General features: G+C 39.3%; 1 protein-coding gene across 2 annotated transcripts in view; it reads right to left on the bottom strand.

Moving 5' to 3' along the window:
• LOC144962521 (uncharacterized) overlaps positions 1–10,000 on the bottom strand; it is a 39,475-nt gene that overhangs the window by 19,080 nt on the left and 10,395 nt on the right. The window lies entirely within an intron of this gene.

Here is a 10,000-nt window from a genome sequence, read left to right as displayed (position 1 = left end):
TTATTATTATTATTATTATTATTATTATTATTATTATTATTATTATTATTATTATTATTATTATTATTATTATTATTATTATTATTATTATTATTATTATTATTATTATTATTATACTATACTTGGTCAATACTATATTAAATGAGCCCAAAGCGCATTGCAATGGGTCTCAAGCCAACAGCAACATTTACCGTGGAGAACGAGACATGCTGTTGACGGTCAGGTACTAATTTTACATATGATTAAGGTCAGAGAAAGTAAGTAAAAAGCCTTCCCCAAGGAGTCAACTATGCGCCGACAGATAATACATGATAGAAGCACAGAAATAAACTTCCTTGATATCAGAGAAAGGATGATTTCTAAAACCCTGTACTTATAGTGAAAAGGGAATAACTCTTTTATAAAAATCTCACTTTATATCTTATTCATTTGGATAAACTGATCGATTTTTTTTTTTAATTTCGTCATGCCTATAAGTATTTTCCAAGAGCATAAATCCTGTTCACTGCCAAATTCTGGAGAGAAAAAAAAAGTATATTTTATAGAACTTGGCCAGAAAATTCGATCTTCAAATATCGATCGATTGAGGCAACTCTCTACTTGTCAAAATTCTCAAACCTGGGACTTCAAGGCAGATTCAGGGTTTATAGGGTTTTTTTTTCACAAGATGAGGATAGTTTAATTAATCGAAAATTGAGGAACACGTCTTCTTGCCAAATGTTTAAAACATGGTTTGTTTTTTTTACTTCAGAGTGTAGCAATTCAGCAATTACTTTACTTACAAGCCACGTTTTCGTTGTTAAAGAGGAATTAATTACACTAGCTAAAAGAGTTTGCCCTGGATGAAATAAAACCGATCAAGGGAGACCATTCCTTCCGTACTTCTCGCCATTCTGCCGTACTCCGGAAAAACCCATATTTAAAAATTTGGCCAGAAAACTCGTTCTTCAAATATCGATCGATTTAAATAACCCTCATCTTCGCAAAAACTCTCAAACCTGGGACTTCGCGAAGTCCCAGGTTTGAGAGTTTTTGCGAAGATGAGGGTTATTTAAATCGATCGATATTTGAAGGACGAGTTTTCTGGCCAAATTTTTTAATGTTTTTTTTTCCAGAGTACGGCAGCATTGTCATTCAAGTTCTCTATTTCAAAAGCTGTAGGGTTTTGACCGCATAAATCTGTCTGTCCCCTATCGTAGCCATTGTAACTTATAGATAGTATGCGCTTGGCTAAGAAGCTCATAACATTGCCATCCGGAAGTATAACGGACCAACACACAAAACTGTGTGTATCCATGAACGTTTATAGTCAGGTTAATACAGTTCAGTGAGCATTACTCATAAACGCGGATGGCAAAAACAATAACAAAGACATGAGTGACGTCATCATCGAACTATCTATAGCCTGATCGTGACCTTCGTAAACTCATGGCCTGATATTGACCAAAATATTACGCCAAAGGACAAGTCTTTAGCCACAAAAGAAAACAAATAGTGAGTTGTATTCGATAGTTCAACCAATGGGATCACTTGTTTCCATGAGCACTACTAAAGATAACTCACTAGGCGAGCGGACCACAAACCTAAAAATGACGTCAAGATATGAGTTTTCGTGGATTTTTGTATCAGGCAATAAATAGTATGAGCTTGGCTATGCAGCTCACAACATTGCCATCCGGAAGTATAACAGACCAACACACAAAACTATGTGTAACCATGAACTTTTATAGTCTCGATAATACAGTTATATGAGAACTACTCATAAACGCGGATAGCAAAAAAAAAAAAAGAAAAAAAAAAGAACAATAACAAAGAACAGAGTGACGTCATCTTCGAACTATCTATAGATAGTATGCAGATGACGTCACTCAGGCCTTTGTTATTGTTTTTGCCATCCGCGTTTGTGAGTTGTTCTCACTAAACTTTATTAACCAGACTATGAAAGTTCATGGTTACACAGAGTGTGTGTGTTGGTCCGTTCTACTTCCGGATGGCAATGTTGTGAACTCCTTGGCCAAGCGCATTCTATCTATAAGTTAACGATGGCTTCGATCGGAGTCATAATTATGTCTTGACGACATTTTAAAAGTTTGTGCAGTGCTAAGTGAGTTGTTGTTAGTAGAGCTCAGGGAAACAAGTGATTCCATTGGTTGAACAGTTGAATGCAACTCACGATTTGTTTTATTTTGTGGCCAAAGGCTTGTCTTTTGACTTAATTTTTTTTTATCACATCAGGTCATGAGTTTACGAAGGCCACACTACGCCCCTGTGCAATATAAAAAAATCCAAGCCGTATTTACGAGAATCCGCAATGCGATCCAACAGTCGTAACGTCACTTCCCTCGTAATGACGTATGGTAACTTAGGAACTGGCTCTATCGGAACAATGGCGAACGCCCTTATGAAATATTTCTCCGACGAGCATAAAAGCGTATCCAGAGGAAAAAAAAACATTAAAAATCTGATCATGTTTTGACTTTTACACATTTTGATCACAAGACATATGAAAAGTTCTAGCCAGCATGAAGAATAAAAAGTACCGATTTTCTTTGTCTAGAACCACTATGGCCGCCGTTGCTGGGCGACGTGACATCAGACTATTGAACACAATTTCGGCTGGTCGATCGCCATGTAATCTAGACAACTATGATATGAGCCTTTTATTTTGTTTTTTGTTATTTTTTTGGTTTGTTTTTTGTTTGTTTGTTTTTTTGTCTGTTTTGTTATTGTCCGACAATTACGGAATTATGGACTCTCTTAAGATCAATACTGATTATTTGAATAATCAACGTGATTGCAACAATGCCGATTTTGTTCGATAATTGAGACAGATATTCGCTTGTTAAAAACCTTTTGTTATAAAACTTCCTATGCAATTGTATTGATATCATCATCGTCATCATCATCATCATCATCATCATCATCATCATCATCATCATCATCATCATCATCATCATCATCTTCATCGTCGTCGTCGTCGTCATCATCATCATCATCATCATCATCATCATTATCATTAATAGCATCGTTATTATTATTAAATAAGTCTAGACCTGAAACTCCACCTATCATATCATCATCATCATCGTCATCAATAGAACGGAACAATTCAAATAAAAATTCATAATAATTTAGACATGTCAATTAGACAAGATAATTTACAGTGTATGTTTCACCCCGACATAATACCGTGTTGGGACTGTGGGTCACAATTTAAAATCAAACTGATGTAAAAAGAGACATTGAAAAAGCTCCGCAGAACATAACAAAACATGTTATTGAGAACCTTGCATTTGCTATGACGATCAATCTAAAATCAATGACAACGCATGGTGCAAATCAAATAAACCACTTTATCATGAGCAAAAATACGGTTTTGTGGTCTTGTGGTATGACATTCACCTCCAAAGTCGGTTTGGACGAATTCAATCCCTCGTGGGGGCGGGGACATACACTCCTCTAAGCTTGGTGAGAAGTTGCCAGGCTTCGATACCAGTAAGAGGAGACACTGGGTGGCTGCGAATCGGCTTCGGTCGTTGAGCTGCTTCACAGCAAAGGCGCTTCAGCAGTGGGGACTTTCCACCTGCCCTACATGTACCCGATGTGGGCCTGAACCCGAAACGGCAGAGCATCTAGTGCACGAATGCGGACTGGACTTTGCTGATTGGGTGGATCGTCATAACATAGAGAGACCCATAAGAAGCTGTTGCCTCCGAACCATCCAAAGTACCTGGAAGTTACGCTATCGGGTGCATCTCGAAGGAGTTGCCCGGAAGATAGAGAAACGCAACAGTCTTCTAAGGAAGCTGGCGGGAACAACTTTGGGTTCTTGTCAAGCACTCCTGAGGACTTCATCCCTGGCACTATGCTACTCCACCGTGGAGGATTGCGCTCCAGTGTGGGCTAGAAGCAAGAACGCTGAGAAGGTAGAGGTAAAACCTCGGAAATCCATGCACATAGTGTCAGGAATGCTGACAGCAACGTCTAGAGAATGGGGCCCGATAATGGCAGCAATCCAGTCCCCCGATGTCCGACAGTAGACGATTACAAACAACTTACTTAATAAGATCAAAGAGATGTGGAATGGGGATGCCCCTCTCAAGCGCATAATGGACGGTGCCACTGTTTCGAGGCGAAATAAGTAACGGCAACCCTTGTACGTAGCTTTCCTGACTACGAACAGAGTTGCATATATGAGATTGAAGTCAGTTTGGACGAATTCAATCACTCGAGGGGGCGGGAACATCGACTCCTCGAAACTGGGAGAGAAGTGGCCAGGCTTTTCCACCAGCAAGAGGAGACATTGGGTGGCAGTCAATCGGCTTCGGTCGAGAACCTGCTTAACGGCACGCATACTTCATCAGTGGGGAATTACCACCTGTCCAACATGTACCCGTTGTGGTCAAAGGCCCAAAACCGCAGAGCATCTAGTTGGACGTGCGTTGTGACGAAGCTTCCGGGCAGATTTGCGAAGGTACACGAGTGCAGTAATGAGTTTGCGTCTTGGATAGATCGTCATACCATAGAAGTGTGAATACCATAAGAAGCTGCTGCCTTCGAACCGGAAGGTCCAGGGTTCAAGTCCTGGTCAGAACTCCTGCATAGTTGAGTCCTTGGAAAAAGGCTATTTTATTGACTTTCCCTCACGGTACTCAGGCGTAAAATGAGTGCTGGCCGGCCGTTAACGGCGTTGTCCGTGTCCAACAAAAAAAAAAATTGCAAAATCGCTTAGCATGCGTCATGTCACGTCCTACACATGTTAAGTGTTGTTGTTGGCTAGGGACCCACTGTAAAGCGCTTGAGCACGTTTAGTAGATATTGCGCTCTATAAATGCTTTAGTTTATTCTGTTTGTAATGATGACCAATTCAATCATCAACATCACATGCCAATACAATAAGCTACATCAACGTCTCAAAACGGTATGTCGAGTGGCAGTATAAGTCCTTTGGATTCAATAGTCTGACGTCACGTCGCCCAGCAACGGCGAGCAGCGTGGTTCTAAACAAAGAAAATCGGTACTTTTTATTCTTCATGCTGGCTATTACTTTTCATATGTCATGTGATCAGAATGTATAAATGTAGTCAAAACATTATCATATTTATAATGATTTTCTCACTTTTATGCTCGTCGGAGAAATATTTCATAAGGGCGTCCTTCATTGTTCCAATAGTTTAGAGCTAGTTAATAAGATACCATGCGTCATTACGAGGGAAGTGACGTCATGAAAGTTGAAGCGTATTGCACTTATGGACATAGTTTAACATTGTTGTAATAAGCGAAATTTTGCGTCTTTTTTTGTTGAGATTTCCATTACAACAATGAGCCCACGAGGAATTGGGTTACCAGACCTGCAAATAAGTTCACGTCGTCCTGAACAAAAAGTAACAGACAATATTTTTTTTAATTCTTTCACAACGACACCATTAGATCCCGTCGATAAGTATTCCATGAAGGAATATAGATAATGCATCAAACAGGATGTCTGATGTCAACAGACAGGAATCACCCATGTTGTCCAAGTGAACTAATTAGGAGTTAATAATCTTGCCAAGGGGGGAAAAACGAAAGTGCCTGTATCAGGGCTCGAACCCGGGACCTTTCTTGTTACATTGCAATGCCTTAACCACGCGGCCACTTCGCCTATGCGTTTAGGTAAAATACCCACAACATCCACCAGCCGGATGTGATTTACCAACACACAAAACTACATGTAACTTTGAACGTTTATAACCTGATTGATATATTGATAATATAGTGATAGCTAATCACCATAATGGCTGTATAAAAACAATACACACAGAGCTGAGTGACGTCAAATTCGTTCCCTCAATAATAAACAATAATTACCAATGGAAAGAAAACGTCCTTCTCCCATCGTGTTGTCTTATTATTATCGATATGTGTACCTGTTGATTATCTCTGTGTATAAAATGAAAGGTTTCCTTTACAAGTCTAGCGATTCGGACATTCTATCGATTATCTCTGTGTATAAAATGAAAGGTTTCCTTTACAAGTCAAGCGATTCGAACATTCTATCGATTAAACGTCCTTAACAAATAGTGATCATGGCAGACAACAATTAATTATCAATGAATGGAAGAAAACTTCCTTCTCTAGTCATTTTGTCATGTAATCGATTATTATTGTATCCGTCGACCTTCGTGTATTGAATGAATGTAATTGCTACCGAATTCAGTCTCCTGATTGGTGACATAATATAATATATCACAAGGACAGACACGTACTTCCTTTTTACTGGCGCTAATGTGACCTAAATGTGTTGCAAGCGCTTTAAAACATACAAAACAAAAAACTAGTTTCGTTCACTCGTTGAAATCATCAAGCCTTGAGAAATATTGTTATTTACTTCTGTCAAAGTTGTTTTTATTGATGTCTTGTTTTTAGGTAAATGCTCACAACATCCGCCAGCCGAAATAACGTACCAACTCACAAAACTATGTGTAACCTTAAACGTTGATAGATAGTTCGAAGATGACGTCACTCAGGTCTTTGTTATTGTTTTTTGCCATCCGCGTTTATGAGTAATGCTCACTGAACTGCATTAACCCGACTATAAATGTTCATGGATACACACAGTTTTGTGTGTTGGTCCGTTATACTTCCGGATGGCAATGTTATGAGCTTCTTAGCCAAACGCATACTATCTATAGTGTGATTGATAGAATTAAGTGAAAAGTAATCATAAACATGGCTGTCTTAAAACAATAACAAAGAGCTGAGTTGCGTCATTTCCTTCCATCTATAATAGCGTCCACTGTGTTGGACACAATACGCTTCAACAGTCGTGACGTCACTTCCCTCGTAATGACGCATGGTAACTTAGTAACTGGCTCTAAACTATCGGAACAATGGCGGACGTCCTTATGAAATATTTCTCCGACGAGCATAAAAGTGTGTCCAGAGGAGAAAAACATAAATCTGATCATGTTTTGACTTTTACACATTCTGATCACAAGACATATGAAAAGTTCTAGCCAGCATGAAGAATAAAAAGTACCGATTTTCTTTGTTTAGAACCACGATGGCCGCCGTTGCTGGGCGACGTGACATCAGACTATTGAATCCAATTAAGGGACCGAATCGGCGACAAAACACTGATAAACAAAATGTTTGTATCCTAACACCGGACAAGCGATTTCGAACTTTCATCGACCATCCGTCCTGAACAGATATTTACGATAGAAAGTCGGTTTTGCGGTATGTGGCATAATAATCAGTCTCGGACACGGAGGTACATATCTGGTTCCAATCCCGCTCTAACGACGCAAAATTGAGTTCTTGGTTAAAGGGTCTGTACTCAAATTTTCTCACCGCTCTCACGTGTAAAATAAGTACCTGGACGGTAACAGCGTTATCTGTGTCCGAAAAAAAGTGTAACAATTCCTTCGAGGTACCATCTCTCGTCCTACATGTTAAGTGTTACTTTTGTTTTGAGATCCCTTGTAAAGCTTTTTTCGCATATTTGTGACCCAACGTCTCAAAACGGTATTATATCGGGATGACCCAGATGCCAAAAAGTCAGATGAAAGGTAAACTTGACAAAAATATGAATGATTGGTATTCAGCAACCTGAAATATGATATTCATTCTCCTCAATAAAGTTTATAAACTCAACGCAAGTCTGATATTTCTGGCTACAAATTTAATTTTCAGCATCTTCGTCATCCCGACTTAATACCGTTATGAGGCGAGGGGTCACATTTATCATACATCGCGCTATGTAGAAGTTTACTCTTTTTTGTTAGCTTTTATTTTGGGGGGTATTTTTTAAAGAGAAAAACTATTTTTCTCTAAACCATTAACATAATGTTAAGGTCGCCTAACATCTGTCGCGATGAATATGTGATCTAACGTCTCAAAAGAGTATTATGTCAGGGTGAACAAAATATCAACAAAACGTTGTTTTTAAAACATTATATAGAGTAATATCCACTTAATGTGCTCAAAGCGCTTTACAAGGGGGGAACTGACCAACAGCAACATTTAATATGAAGAACGAGACATGACTCCTGTTAGGCGATATTACAATTTTTTTTCCCGACAGAGCAATCGTTCATTTTACCGCTGAGTACAATGAGAGACTGTGAGTAAAGAGCCTTTTCCAAGGACTCAACTATGCGCCGAGCGAGGCTCGAGCTCATGACCTTCTGATCCGAAAGCGAATGTCATACCACAATACCACATCGCCGCAGGTGATTGTAAAGTTGAGGTGGCCGGAAATGTGAGGTTTTAGTTTTTTTATGACACTCACTAAGCAATTATGCCTTTTGATCTGAATAAAACGCAAAGTTACACTAATGTCACATTTGTACCTATAAAATCACCTCGATATAGAATACCGTTTAGTGAAGGCAAATCATAATAATATGTCTAAATTACAACGGCGATTTTGATGCTATGCGTTTTGGTAAAATACCCACAACATCTGACAGCCGGATATAATTTACCAACACACAATTCCCGCCGTGAGTTGAACCCTTGTATATTGCTCAAATTTTTCCCTACCATATTCAGGTGTAAAAAGAGTACCTAGCCAGTAAACTCTCTGACGAAAAAGGCGATAGAGTCTTACAGGCGTCAAGTCTCGTATTAAACATCGAGTGCCCTATTTGGCTTTGGACCATTTGAAAAGCACTTTGAGCAAATTTAGTGCATTTTACGCTATATGAAAGCTCAATTATTAAATTCACCACACGCAATGATATTCAGAGATTTCTGTCTTTTCTTCTTTCAAAGTAAGAAGATCAATCTGTGAGAATCATTCTAAAAATAAATGGATGTATTTTTTTAATGGAGCTTTTATATAGCGCGATAACCACTAAACGTGCTTAAAGCGCTTTACAAAGGGTTCCTGGCCAATAGCAACACTTAACAATATAGGACGGGACATGACGCCTGTTAGGCGATATTACAATTTTTTCGGACAGAGACAACGCTGTTAACGACCAGGTACTCATTTTACACCTGAGTACGTTGAATAATGTCTTTTCCAAGGACTCAACTATGCGCCGAGCGAGGCTCGAACCCAAGATCTTCCGATCCGAAAGCGAGTATCATACCACTAGACCTAAGAGCCGGACATGTATAAAATAGATTTCAAAATATCATATTAAACCGAGTAAGGCTTTCCACTTCAACTTAATGATAATTTTATTACAAGCATAAATCGAACACCGAGTATACGATTTTCATGCCTCAGGTGAAATCTTTACAAATTTTACGATTGGGTGAAACACGGGTCTTGATCCCTGAATTCTTCTGACGCGTTAAAGACCTTAAATCGACTTCAATGGCCTTAGCAGGTTTTATTGGTTCGTAGTCTCCGTTGACTTGGCGCATAGCTTGACACTTCTCTGAAAATTACTGAGCATTTTGAGCATTTTTATAATATAGAGCCTGATCCACTAAACGTGCTCAAAGTGATTTACAAGGGGTCCCTAGCCAACAGCAGCATGATATAACATGTAGGACGAGACATGACGTCTGTTAAGCGATATTACAATTTTCCGTCCCTGGGCCGGGGTAACCACCGTCTGGTGAAAAAGGAGCAAATTCGGAGCATGTGTGGCGAAAATCACCACCGTTCCTACCAGTCGACTGCGGCCGGTAAATTTTCTGGCTGTTCTAGTTTTTTCAACGTCCGTCCGTCGGCCGGAAGGCGTGGCCGATAAAAAAAAATTTCTAACCCAGGAGTTTAAGAATCTTATAATCTTAAAAAGTAATCCTGTCCTTCAGAGCCATTAGGCCCGTGGTAGCCGGAATTTATCCCTGTTTCTATAGATTGTATGCGCTTGGCTAAGAAGCTCATAACATTGCCATCCGGAAGTATAACTGACCAACACACAAAACTGTGTGTATCCAGAAACGTTTATAGTCGGGTTAATACAGTTCAGTGAGCATTACTCATAAACGCGGATGGACCTGATTAACGTCATCTTCGAACTATCTATAGTGTGTGAATTGGACAATAGCAACT

The sequence above is a fragment of the Berghia stephanieae genome, chromosome 1 (assembly GCF_034508935.2).
Source record: "Berghia stephanieae isolate SIO BIC M18660-M18661 chromosome 1, UCSD_Bste_1.3, whole genome shotgun sequence".
Lineage (NCBI taxonomy): Eukaryota > Metazoa > Mollusca > Gastropoda > Nudibranchia > Aeolidiidae > Berghia > Berghia stephanieae.
This window is presented reverse-complemented; position numbering and strand designations above follow the sequence as displayed.